Below are 8,775 nucleotides of genomic sequence, written 5' to 3'. Positions count from 1 at the left end.
GGGCACAGTCCTGCCGGGGCTCCCAGGGCGGGGCCGGCACCCCTTGTACCCCGGCACCCGTTGCCCCTGCAGTCCCTCCACCTGCGCTTCCTGCAGCCCTTCCACCCTTTGCGCTCCCGTGCCCTTTCCATCCTGCAGCCCTGCACCCCTTGTACCCCTACATCCACTGCGCCTAACATCCGCTGCACACCCCACACTCCCCAGCGGTGCCCCTCTGCACCCCGAGTCGCTGCACCCTGGCTCCCTGCCTGCTCCCTGCCCATGCTTGTGCGGTACTAAGTGGTGGCTAAGCCCCACTCTGAATGGAGCTGGAGGTGTGATTGGCACCTGTCAATCACACTTCCGGATACATAGGGTGCTGACCACCAGGGCTGACTCCCTCCGAGCACAGATCTGTTTTCTCCCAAGAGACAGTAAAAGTCGACCCTCAGGCAGGGTGCCCTGCCCATGTGGAAGTTTGGGGTATGAGATGAAGCAGGAGAGAGACATAGGGCTATAACCCCCCTGTTGCAGGACCTCAGGAATGGCGTGGGTGCAGGACATGGCTCCACTCATTGTCGAGAGCCAGCCCATCTACGTCGCTGAGTGTTGTCATTTTATTAGGAGCGAGGACTTGCTGTTCCTTCATGCTTGGCTGTGAAGGAAATGAAAAGCCTATCCAAAGGTCTGTTTTGTATGAAACAATCCTCCCCAGGGCACGTTGCTGTGCTGGGAAGGTCATGAGGGCTTGTGAAACCCAGCACCAGGACGCCTGGTGTCTGCGTCCCAAAATGAAGGGCATCCCTTGCCTGCACAAACAGGGCCCTGTTGACACCGGAGCCCACCCGTGGGCACAGTTGAAAAGGCGGCAAGCTGCGCCTAGAGAAGTTCAGCTGTGATTGCTTTATAACCCAGCCTGGCTCCAGCCTCTCTTCCCAGTGGAATCCCTCTTCCCATGCTTCCCGCTGCTGAATGTGGTGCCAGGCTCACCCCACCCGCTGGCAGCCCCACTGCTGACTGGGGAGCATCTCTGATATGTGCATGGGCACTGAGGGGCTCAGCAGGGCAGTCAGCAGCCTGTGCTGGCTGGGACATCGCTGGGTAGCCGGCACCCAGCTAAAGTGTGAGTCACACTGAAACAGTGTCTCAGCATGGGAGGAGGGAGGTGTCCTGCAAAGGCTGCTTCCTCCACCCTGCACTCTCCCCAGCCTTCCCCCCTCAAGACACCACATGCATGTAAGCACCGTATTTCAGCCATGCCACATGTCCCTGCACAGAGCCACAGTTCCTGGCTGCATTGTCCAGGCCAGGACCCCCTCCCTGTACCTGATGAGATACAGGGTACAGGGCGTGCCCTCTCCCCTCTCCGATGGACCTGCTTCCCCTCTCACATGGTGCCAGGCTGCTTTGAGGCCACTGCCTGGCTGGGACAGCCATCTTCAGCTGTGCTCCCTTTTAAGGCAGGTTTTGTGCCAGCGGGCAGCTGAAAAACAGCCTCCCACAGGTCTCCTCCAGCTGACCCTGTCCTGTGGCTAGTCCCCATGGACCATTCAGCCCAGCTCCTCCTGTGCACTGGGCTGATGCAGCTGAGGCAGAGCCTGGCCACCCCTTCCCCTCGGCTCCCCGTGGACTTACTGGAAACTGTCCACACAGCAGAGCAGGCACAAAGCCGGTGGCAGCTCTGACGAAGCAGGCGCCACCAAGCCACATGCTGCTCTGTGCCAGCCCTGCCCACACAGGGCTCTGTGCCTGATGTCTGCCCCCCACAGCCCCTGGTTCAGCCTGGCCAGCCCTGCTGTGCTGTGGGATGCACACACCTTGGGCTACCCCCAGCTAGCTTCACGAAAGGGTCATCCAAAGCGCCAGTGCACCGTGCAAACTAATGGGAATTATAGTAAGCCAGTAGGGTGAAGGCTGCTGCGGGACAGCAGCCCCAGTTTCTATGCCCCACGGGAGCTGTGCATGCACCCTACTCATAGCTGTTACCCCACTCTGGTCCCATCGATCGGAGTGGGTGCACAGCAGTGGGGCAGTTCAGCAAAGCTGGTGGAGGACCCCTGGCAGAGAGGGAGAAAGGGTTGCAGGTGCTCCCAGAGCACAGCAGCACCTTGGGAGCTCATGGGATGTGGCTTCTTGCTCGTTTTACAGGGAGCGAGTCCATAAACACTCCAAATGATGGTGTGTGAAACGCATCAGCACGTGGCAGGGCAATAAACTGAGCTCCCCCCAACCTGCGCTGGGAGGAGCTGGCTGGAAATGCTGCAGCAGCCCAACATTTGGGGTCACCACTCCTTCTGCCATCCAGGATACCCCCAGGAGCCAAAACTGAGCTGCAACTGTCCATGAGCCATTTTGAAACAGCAATTAGCTGACTCCTCTGCAGCGGGATGCTGCCTACAACACACACAGGCAAGGGCAGGCAGTGGGCAGCTCTGGTGCTGGACAGAGATGGCTCCAGGTAGCAGCAGAAGGGAGCAGAAGTGGTGACTTCAGCAAAGCCAGATCCCAACACAAGCATTTCTTCAACGCAAGGTTCACAACCTGCAAGGGAAACAACCCAGCCAACGCCAACGGAGAACAGCCTCCTCAGCAAACCACAGCTTTATCTTATCTGGAGACCTTGTTCCAGCTAATTTAACCATTAGGGCAGAGCATGCTTCAGCTGTCTGTGCCCTAGTAGGAATCTGTGGGTGAGGCTCCATCCCAGAGCATCAGGCGCCAGCGCTCCCCAATGGCTTAGCAACAGCCCTCAGACAAACCTGGGCTGTCCCATTTGTTTGTTTGGGTGCTGTTGTTATGGCAAGGATCTCCTCCCTGGTCCTTTGGCGAGAGCCAGCACCAGCTCTCCAGGTCCATCCTCGGCATATTTTGTGCAAGGTCCTCTCAGCCTTCAAGGATTCCCCAAGACTCTCCTGAGTTCTTGGGTCAGGGTTGCAAGGTGAGAGCTCCCGGGCATGCCAGAGCTGTGGGCACACACTGCCTGCCCAAACATCCCCCTGGAGCAACTTGGCCCTGGTGGTTACTGGAGTAATGACTCGAAAAGTCAATGGCATTTCAGCAGGCAGGGCAGGTAACATAAGCTGATTTGGGTTTGTTTTGCTAACACAGCAAGAGAAAAAAAGCTATTTCCACGTAGCAAACCAGCCCATCTGCCAGAGTGGCAGCTCCTGGCTCTCCTTCGGTCCTCCCTCAATTGAGTGGGGCAGGGTCTCCCACGCTTTTCACATCACAACCCCCCAGCATGCTTGCACAGCAGGGAGACAATGCACCACTGCAGGCACGACCTGGAGGCCTTCAGCCCACAGTTGTGCAAGTCAAGGGCCTGCTCAGCCAAGACAATTTGTTGTGAAATATGCCCTACCCAGCTCAACATGGGACTCTAATTTGACAAGAAAATTACAGTGCGGCATTAAAAAGCCCAGCAGAGGTTGGGGGGGAGCTGCCAGACACATGATCCCACCAAAAGGCCTGCGAGATGCCTGTGGGAAGCAGCACAGGGTACCCTGCTGTGGGGACCAGTGTGCTGCCCCCTCCCCCCCCCCATCACCTCCGGATTTGCACACCCCTAATCCCATTACTGACCATCCGGGAAAATAACAGCACGAAGGTGGCTGTCAGGGCAAATTAGCCTGGGAGTAACTGGGAACAGGATGGCAGCGGGAAAGGCAATGCAGGAGTGGGGGCCTTGGGGAAGGGGCTTGGAAAGGGCCACCCCTGGGGGATGCCGGCAGGGGAGCCCAGCATTCCCACCACCAACCTGCCACCCCACCACCACCCTGCCACTGGTGCTGTAAAGCCCCAAATGGTTTGAGCCTGTGAAACACACTTGCTGTTGTTCCAAAATCTGTGCTCGCTGCTCTCCTGGATGCAGTGCAGAGTCCACCCAACAGTCCACTGGGCATGGGCAATCCCACAGCCCTTTCTAGCAGAAACTGTTAAAGCATTTCCAGCCTGGTTAAGGGAGCTGGCTGCCCACAGCAGTCACTTGTCAGGTCAGCTCCCCGCCTCAAGAGCCAGGGTGTGAATTATTATCCCATGGTTAGTACTACACTGCATGAACAATAACAAACACAGGTGCCCTGGGATCAACTCCCCAGGGCTCAGTGGGATGGGATGAGCCCTGCTGCTGGGAGAGCACAGGGCTGCCCGCACAAGGCCACACCAGGGATGCAGCTGGGATTTCCATCCGTGGAACAGAAGAGTGCGGTAGCCCTTGCCTGGCTCTCAAACCATTCTAAGTCCCAATTACATGGAAAAATCTTCTCTGATTTCATCCAGGCACCGTTCCCTCAGTCTCCCCGAGTAAGGTGTGGCCAAAGCCTCTGCTACCATCTGCTCTTTTCTGTAAGCTTTCCATTAGCAGCAGCCCAAGGAAACCTCCTGGCTAAATCCTGCCGGGGGAGGGTTTGGTGCATTTTCCTGGCAAAGCCCCGGCTGTTTCTGTTGTGGCTATCAAATCCAGCCAGGATCCTCGAGGAAGCAACGCCCGCTGCTTTGGGAAGCAGCCCGACACCCATGAGGCATCGCTCTGCCTGCCGGGAGATCACATCCGCGCTGGGGGCTGGTGAGGAGCGTGGGCACGGCTCAGGGGCTGCTCCAGGGACCAGTGCCAGGGAGCACCTCCCCAGCCCTGCCCTGGCGTGGGGCACTCACCAGGTGGCACCATTTGCCCTGGGCTGGGTCCGGGCTGTTGACGTCACACCTTTTATTCTTGGTTAAAAATTCACTGGGGGTGACGCAAGGGGTACAGAGGTGTTTGCTATCTCCATCAGCAGACTGCGTGGTCATGCTGTGGTGGTGGTGCAGGGAGGGGAGAGGGATAGAGCAGCTCCACTCTGCTGCACCCAAGCATCACGGAGGGCCAGGACAAAGCAAGAGAGAGGAGAGTGAGAGGAGGATCCACAGGTTTGCACACCCATTAGCAGCATGCACACTCCATTCCACCAGCACAGGTATTCCTCCCCCTACCCCTGCTGCTCACGCCACCTGAAAACCAACCGGTCATACAAAGGCTGCTGCAGAGCCCAGTCTATATCCTGGGAGGAAATCCCCTGGCAGATGCCCCCAGGCAAGAGCCTGTCCCAGCAGCAATCCCCATGTGACAGCCCAGTGCACTGCACTGGCAGGGGGATTTACAACCCAAATCCTCCTCTGTTTGGTTTCATGCTGTTCCTCCTCCTTCATCCCTGCCTGCTCTCTCACACCCTCTCCAGTATTTACACCCAGGACTTTAACCTCTCCCTGGGGCTGAGCCAAAGCCTGGCCAAGCCAGGGAAAGACACTCCACTGACTTCAGGGAATATCAGAGCCAGTTCTTGGCCCTTGTGGAAATAAGCTGTGCTTACTGGGTCGCTTTTAATATCCCATCTTAAATCACATCTTCCAGCACTTCATCCTTTTTGGCTTCTATTTATTGACTTCCCAGCAAATGCTTTAAATCTGTCTTGCTTTACTGCCCAGATGTGCTGCTCTGGCCCCTGGCACATCAGAACTATGCTGCCAGCCACCGCTGTGCTGTCCTACCACCTCCCTGGATTGCAGAAACCCCTCCACAACGTGATGGTTGCATCTCCCTTCCCTGCACGGAATAGCTCAGATGCTGTAGCACAGGCCTGCCCCCATCATTCCTTGCTTTAAATCTGTCTTGCTTTACTGCCCAGATGTGCTGCTCTGGCCCCTGGCACATCAGAACTATGCTGCCAGCCACCGCTGTGCTGTCCTACCACCTCCCTGGATTGCAGAAACCCCTCCACAACGTGATGGTTGCATCTCCCTTCCCTGCACGGAATAGCTCAGATGCTGTAGCACAGGCCTGCCCCCATCATTCCTCCCCCTGCCAAGTCCCCCCTTGGTGTTTCCCACATGTGCAGCCTGTGGTGTCCCTCTAGGTCCAGCCTCTGTACACTCACTGGTCCCTTTTCTGGGTCCCTAAGGACAGTGCTAGCAATGCAGCCCTGTTTCTGATGGCACAAGTGCTCTCAGACTCTGCTGAGAAACACCAGTAGGTGACAATCCTGCTCCTCCTGCAGCTCGGGGATACCTGGGCTGGCACCCATCACCCTGGCTGCTCTCAAACTGCTTGACCACTCATGCATTGTGGCAGCTGGTGGGGTTCCTGCCCTTTGCCACCGCTGGATCCCTGCCTGTGCCCAGCGAGGAGCTGCAAGGCACGGCTCCCTCTCCCAGGAGAGCTGGGAGTCAGCAAAGGTAATTGCCCAGGACAAGTTCACAGGGTTTGGGGGATTTCCAAGCAAAGTTGAATCCACTTTGTTCTCTGTTTTCCTCTGTATCCTGGAGAGCATGTCTGCAGTCACCAGAGCCATCCGACCTTTCTTATCCCACTAGCAAGTCTGAGCTGAAGAAAAATAAAATACCTGACATCCCCAAGGGGAAGTATGTTTTCCAAGCCTCAAGTAAAGGAGCATTTTCAGCTCACATAGGCCTCCCAAAAATAAATGCAAAAATGCACCAAGGATTAGAGGCCAGAGCTGCCTTCTCTGACCAAGCAAAGTGCCACTCTGCTGTGTCAGTGCCCTGGTCGTCTCACCAACCCAGCAGCACAGGGATAGCCCTTACCCCTCCAAACGCACACAGATAACCTCACATGGGATTCGAAAGCCCTGCTGTATCCTTCACCTTCTGGGTCTTAACACCCCCCCTATGGGTTCCCACTGTGCCTGCCGCAAGGGGTGCCTAGCCACTCTGGCACATCAGGGTGGGGGGACAATGAAGAGACATCACCCACCTGGAGCCTGAGCAGCTGGGTTGTCCCCTTTAGGGTAGCAGGCAGCTGTGATGGATGCTGGCTTCCCAGCACTCCCTTGTGCAGCAGAGCTGAATTTTGTCTATTTTTAATTTCATTGCATTCCCCCAATGAAACTCTCATGGGGAAAAGAAAATGTAGGCAAAAAAAAAAAAGAAAGGAGGAGGGAAAAAAGCCAGCCCCAAACCAAAATAAATTCTTGCATTTGATGGCTGCCACCTGGGAGCAGGCAGCAGCAAGGACACTGTACCTGCCCTGCACCCAGAACTAAGCCAGGTACCAACCATTAGGGCATCCCCTCCCATCCCTGCCACCCCAAATGGACTTCCTATCTCAAGACCACTGGCTTAACTGGTCCCAGCAGCCCTGCATCAGCTCCTTCCCATCCCACTCTGGCCTGGTGGTGCCTGGCTTCTCCCTACAGCAAGCATCCTACCCAAAGTTGCTGGGGAGGGAGCCTGCACTTGGCCTGGGGAGAGACCTTTAACAGGGTTTGTTGTGGTAGGATGAGGGGTAATGGTTTTAAACTAGACAAGGGGAGATGCAGGCTGGACATGAGGAACAAATTCTTTACAGTGAGGGTGGTAAAATACTGGCACAGGTTGCCCAGAGAGGTGGTAGATGTGCCATCCCTGAAGACATTCAAGGCCAGGCTGGATGTGGTTCCTGTGCAGTCCTTCAGGGAAACTCCCTGCTGCAGGGGATTGCCACAGGCTAGCAAAAAGGCTGTCATATTAAGATCATTAATTAATGATGGTAAATAATTGATTGCAGCAAGAGCTGGATTTGTCCAAGGGCTTCTCCAGCAGCTGTGTCAGGTCCCAGATGACAGATGGGGACCCCCACCCCACCACCATTGCTGTTACATGGAGCAAATTTGGCAAAGTTTGGCTGCAAGAGCCCAGCTCTGCTGCAGGTCAGGGAAGTAGCCGGCAGAGACACCACTCTGATTCACACAGCAGCCTTGATCCCTAAAGCATCAGAAGGGTCATGTCTCTATAGAAACTCCACTAAAACACAAACACACACAGCCTATTCCCTGGCCCAGGAACCCACTGCTGAGCCCTCTGTGCCTGGGAAAAGGCTGCATGCTGCTGGGATCAGTGCTGGGAGAGGGAATACCAGCAGCTCCTGCACCCACTGCTCTGAGCCTGGGGGATGCCGCTGTAGCTGAATGCTCCCTGCAGGCACGATGCATGGGCAGAGCCTGTGTTCCTGTTCTGCAGTGCCTGCTGTGTTTCCTAACCATGCCTGGGCGAGAAGCAAGGCCAGGTGCTGTGGCTAGTGCCCACCACCCCTCTTCTGCACAGTGATGGAGCAGCTCCAGGCCTGAGGCTGCTACAAGAAAGACATTATGGATGGGCATCAGGTCCCTGTTTCCCCAGAAAACAGTGGAGTGCCTGCATCCCCAAGGGGCACAGCCAGAGCAATGGGCTTTTGCATGAACCTGCCAGAGGGGACAAACCAGAGCAGCGGTTCCCAGAGCCGATGTTTGCCTTGGCAGCCCCAGCCTCTGTGCCTTGTTTTCCAGACACTGAACTCCTAGGGGGAACAGCTGGATGTCTAAAACCAGGCCTGGCAGCAGGGCTGGTATCTGGCTGGGGACATGGCAGCTCCCACAGGTTAGGGGGGGTGCCTCATACCTCCACACTGCATTCCTACCCCTCTACCTCCAGGCTGGTCTTTCCCACTGACAGCCCTGCTCAGGCACTGCGCCTGCTCAGCAAACCCAGTCTGGGGTAACAGTGGCACCTGCTACGTCACATCCCTCCATTAGTTTTCCACCCTGCAAAGCCAGGGAGTATCCCATCCCAGCCACACTGCCAGCACAGCCTCCTACAAGCCCATCCTACTCACAGCCCAGAGAGCAGCTATGGGTTGTGCTGCACCAAGAGCAGTCTGGCCTGGGCAGCTTGGGCTTGGCTGGGGCTAGAGCTGCTCTGCCTTGCCCCAGGCGGGTCCCTGCACCATCCCAGGACCAGAGGGATGCTGTGTGGCAGGGGCAGCCTCCCCCCCTCCCCCCCACTGGTTTT

The sequence above is a fragment of the Nestor notabilis genome, unplaced genomic scaffold (genome assembly GCF_000696875.1).
Source record: "Nestor notabilis isolate BGI_N333 unplaced genomic scaffold, ASM69687v1 scaffold12954, whole genome shotgun sequence".
Classification (NCBI taxonomy): Eukaryota; Metazoa; Chordata; class Aves; order Psittaciformes; family Psittacidae; genus Nestor; species Nestor notabilis.
The sequence above is the reverse complement of the archived record's forward strand: the minus strand, read 5'-3'. Positions refer to the sequence as shown.